At 42.7% G+C, this 4,953-nt stretch overlaps 1 long non-coding RNA gene across 1 annotated transcript; it reads right to left on the reverse strand.

The window, feature by feature from the left end:
• Window positions 1–394: 394 nt before the first annotated feature.
• On the reverse strand, window positions 395–4,748 carry LOC139030023 (uncharacterized). The gene is made up of 2 exons (XR_011482354.1): window positions 4,139–4,748; window positions 395–1,917 (listed from the first exon to the last, which is right to left on the reverse strand). It is a non-coding gene; the product is annotated as an uncharacterized lncRNA (long non-coding RNA).
• Window positions 4,749–4,953: the final 205 nt, after the last annotated feature.

The raw sequence follows: 4,953 nt of genomic DNA on the forward strand, positions 1-4,953 counted from the left end.
AACAGGCGGCTATGTTCGTATGTTTGGGGTGAAAAATTCTGCTGATATAAAGCTTCAAACCATGTTTGTGAAATGGACGTAAGTTTGCTAAACAAGCTGGTGATAATGAACCACTGACTATTATGTGACCCTGCTGATGTAGCTGTATCTTAACTGGTAAAGAAGACTGCATAGATTATCTTCGAATTTGGAACAAATATAAAGTCACACCTCCCTGCCAAGTTATCTTGTGCATAAAATAAATAGATGACTCTAACAGGTACCAGGATGGAAGAGTGCATAGATTATCTAAGAATTTGGAACATATATAAAGTCATTCTTCCTTGCAAAGTTATTCTGTGTTTAAAATAAGTAAATGACTTTGGCAGGTACATGTAGAACAATGGTTTTTCAACTGAGGATAATTTTGTTCCCTGTTTTTTTTTTTAAATATCTACTCTCTTAGCAACTTCCTTCAATTAATTTATTTTTGGCTGTGCTGAGTCTTCGCTGCTTTGCATGGGCTTTCTGTAGCTGCAGCAAGTGGGGCCAGTCTTCACTGCAATTTGTGGGCTTCGCGTTGCGGTGCTTCTCTTGTTGGGGAGCACAGGCTCTAGGCATGTGGGCTCAGGTGTTGAGGTGCACGGGTTTAGCTCCTCTGTGGCATGTGGGATCTCCCCAGACCAGGAAGCAGATCTGTGTCCCCTGCATCGGCAAGTGGATTCCTAGCCACCGCTCCACCAGGGAAGTCCTACCTCCCTGTTTTAAAATATAGGCCTTGCTATTACCCAGGTATGGTGAAGCCACCAGACCAGGGGGCCACTGCCATTGAAAACATTATTATTATAGTATGTTTATTATACTGTAAGAAATATGTGTCTTTGTCCCCAGTTCCTGACAGAGTTTCTGAAACCCTTGTCGTCTCCTCAGTGACGGGAGTGAGAAGAGCATCATTTGTTTCAACATTTGGTCTTCATCCAAGACAGCTCAGAAAACCCCGGAATCTCCGGAGTCCCGAGAATGCCTTTCTGTATGTTAATGATGGGAAGATGTTGGCTGGCTGGGGGCACTCATTAGGGGTCTGGAGGATTGGAGAACTGTGGGGAAAAACAACACGTTTGGTGTCAGAAATGCCAGCAGTGAAAACAGCAGGGTTATATTCCCAGATCCCAAGGGGAGGGTGCCCACCATGCCCCGGGGCAGTACCAGCTTGGCCAGGAGGCAGAGAGGAGAGAGGACGAGATGAGGGGAAGAGTCCTGACTGTGGCTTCCGTGGGAGGGAACAGGTGAGGCGGCGTAAGGAGATGTTGATGTTGTTGTTGTTGTTGAGTTGTAAGTTGTGTCCGACTCTTTGCGACCCCAGGGACTGTAGCCCACCAGGGTTCTCCGTCCATGGGATTCTCCAGGCAAGAATACTGGAGTGTGTTGCCATTTCCTCCTCCAGGGGATCTTCCCCATCCAGGGATCGAACCCACGTCTCCTGCATTGGCAGGCGGATTCTTCACCACTGAGCCACCTGGGAAGCTGAGAAACCCTGTCCAGAGCCAAACGCAAAGCCTTATTCCCCCCGGTTAACAGTGGATTAATTAAACAGTTTCCTGGTCCAGTAGATTTTCTTGTTCCAGATCTTGCAACGGAAGACGGGGGTGGATACAAATGGGATGGACTTTGGAGGGAGCCATATAATCTGATATAACTGGCTGACTCAACACCCAGATGTTCAAAATGCACTGTGAGAAAAGCTCTAGAAAGAGCGGAACCACGTGCCAACTGTTTATACTCCTCTTCCCGGGCCTTTGATTTGATGAGAAAACATGAGTAACTGTTTTCCTCTGCAATGTATAGGCAGCATCTGCTGTATGTTCCCGGCGCCTTGCTCGGTCTTGATAGCATCTGATACAGACTTGTCGATCAAATCGTGCGTATCTATATGAATGCCTGTCAATCAAATCATACGTATCTATATGAATGCCTGTCGATCAAGTCATATGTATCTATATGAATACCTATGCATGTGGTAGGTGCATGGGTATTTGATGAATAAGCAATTGAATGAATGAATGGAAATCATGGATACATTTTCACAGAATAATGAATACATTTAGAGAGAGGTTAAGAGTGACTTTTTAAAAATGACACTTGCAACAACAGGGATGGACCTAGAGGTTAATATTTTTTTTTTAAAAATATATTTTTATATTGTCATAGCTGCTCCGGGCCTTAGTTGTGGCATGTGGGATCTAGTTCCCTGACCAGGGATTGAACCTTGTCCCCCTGCATTGACAGTGAGTCTCTCACCAGGGAAGTCCCCTTAGAGATTATTATACTCAGTGAAGTAAGTCAGACAAATATTATATGATATCACATATATGTGGAATCTAAAATGTGACAGAAATGAAAGCATCTATGAAATGTAAACAGACTCACAGACATAGAGGACAGGCTTGGTGGTTGCCAAGGGGTGGGACAGATTGGAGGTTTGGGGTGAGTAAATGTCAGCTATTATGTACAGAATGGATAAACAGTAAGGTCCTGCTATACAGCACAGGAGACCACATTCGATATCCTGTGGTAAACCGTGATGGACAATAATATGAAAAGGAATGTATAACTCAATCACTTTGCTGTACACAAAAATTCATACAACATTATAAATCAACCATATTTCGATAATTTTAAAAATTAAAAAAAAGTTTAAAAGGATGACTTGTTTTAGAATATACCTAATTCCTTTATTTAAAACCAAACACAAACCAAACACCCCCGCTCTCCCCACAAAAGAGCCCACCCAGCAAATACAGCAAAGAAAAATACCTACAGACAATATTCTTGGTAAAACTAAGTGAATCCCAGGGAACCCTAGAGTATAACCAGATGGGCTCAACCAAACATATATTTCTTATTCTAAATCACAGTAATAAAACATAAGCAGTCATGAACAAACAACAAACAGGAACTTCTCTGGTCGTCCATTGGCTAGGGCTCTGCAATTCCAATGCAGGGGGCACAGGTTCGATCCCTGGTCAGGGAACTGAAGATCCCACAGGCTGCATACAGCCAAAAAAAGAAAACCAAACAAACCAACATCTATCTAAAGTTAGGAGATCTCAGAAAGGAGATGAGTGAGGGAAAAGATGACATGTAAAGAGCAGCTGACAAGGGTCAAAAAAGGATTAGAAACTTAAAAAAAAGAGGCATTTACAAAATGCCAGCTAAACTGTAGGAAATAGGGAATGAACACACTCACAGAAAACAGAGCAAGTGAAATCGATGATGGAAAGAAGAAAAAAAGTCTGGTTTGAATGGAGATGAAAAGTTACAGAAATGAGTGAGACACAGAGAAGACCCAAAATACCACAATAGAAATAGCTGCGGGAGAAAACCCAAGCCTTGGAACAAAACAAGTAATAAAAACCATCATCTAATAAACTTTCCTGAAAGGAAGAATTTGAAATTGAAGGGCCAAGTATGTAAGTAGGAAATTGGCCAAGAAGACTCGTCAGTAATACACAGTCTAGGAAAACTACTGTTTTTAGGGGAAAATATTTGTACATCCAAGCAACAGATCGAGTTAATTTAGAAGGGAAAGGAAATCAGATTAGCATCACATTTTTGACCACAGTACTGTTTCAGGAAGGAGTGCTTAAAAATTGTATGTGTATTAGTATATTAAAAAAACTTCATAGGCCTCATGGAGTGGTCAGAAACCTGCAGGTTTGATCCTTGGCTGAGGAACTAAGATCTCACATGTCACATGGAGCAGCCAAAAATTAAAAAAAAAAAAAAAGATCTTGACCAACTGGGGTTTATCCTAGGAATGCAAAGATGGTCAAAATTAGGAAATCATGAATGAAATTTATCATCTTAACACAGCTAAGGAAAAAAAACGAAACATGATCTTTCCCAGATACGCTTGACACAATTTAATATTTATTCATTTAAACACATAACCAAATAGGAAGTGATAGTTCTTTAAAATACTAATAGATAACCCCCAATTCAGGATCTTAATGAGCAAATATCAGAGGCTGTAATACAAACAACACTGGAGTCTAAATTTAAATCAAGGAGGAGACAAGAATGCCCACTATCTTCATTGCTATTTACCAGAGAAAAACACATTTTCCATTTTGTGAAAATCTAATGAGATCTCGCTCACCTGCCTTGAGATTGTTCCAAGTACCATAGAGCTCCAATCCTTTGGCCATCTGATGCGAAGAGCCGACTCACTGGAAAAGACCCTGACGCTGGGAAAGATTGAGGGCAGGAGGAGAAGGGGATGACAGAGGATGAGATGGTTGGATGGCATCACCGACTCGACGGACATAAGTTTGAGCAAACTGGGAAATGGTGATGGACAGGGAAGCCTGGTGCTGCGGTCCATGGGGTCGCAAAAAGTTGGACACAACAGAGCAACGGAACAACACGCCGTAGAGCCGACAGGCGAAAGGAATTCAGTTTCAAGTGACTCAGCACATTCATTTGCAAACGTTCTGCGCCTCTCTTCAGTTTCTAAGGCATTCTTTCAGGCACAGGCGATCACTCGGCGAGCTGGAATAGAAGAGGACCCTGTGGTCAGCTTGGCGGCGACACTCCCACAATCCGTTTTGTCTCCTAGCAGGATGAAAAGCTCTGACTTACTCCCTAACTTCCATTGGGATTGTCTGAGAAAACCGTGCCCCTGGCTCACACATCTGGGTGGGTGATCTCCAGGTAGCACAACGCACTATTTGATCCGGCCATGAACGACTAAAAGAAGAATGGACCCTTTTTAGCTGGTGTTTCCCCAACCCCGCCCCGCGCTTCCAAACTAAGACGCTATTGCTTGCCTTGCCTTTAATTTACACATTTTATTCATCAGCATTGAAAACGCTACACAAAAAGCTGGCTGAATAGGTATGGAACTCCTGCGGAAGATCTCAACGTGACACCTTAATTGCCAAACTGACACGCGACCTTGTGACCTTGCTTTAC

Source organism: Odocoileus virginianus, chromosome 20 (genome assembly GCF_023699985.2).
Source record: "Odocoileus virginianus isolate 20LAN1187 ecotype Illinois chromosome 20, Ovbor_1.2, whole genome shotgun sequence".
Lineage (NCBI taxonomy): Eukaryota > Metazoa > Chordata > Mammalia > Artiodactyla > Cervidae > Odocoileus > Odocoileus virginianus.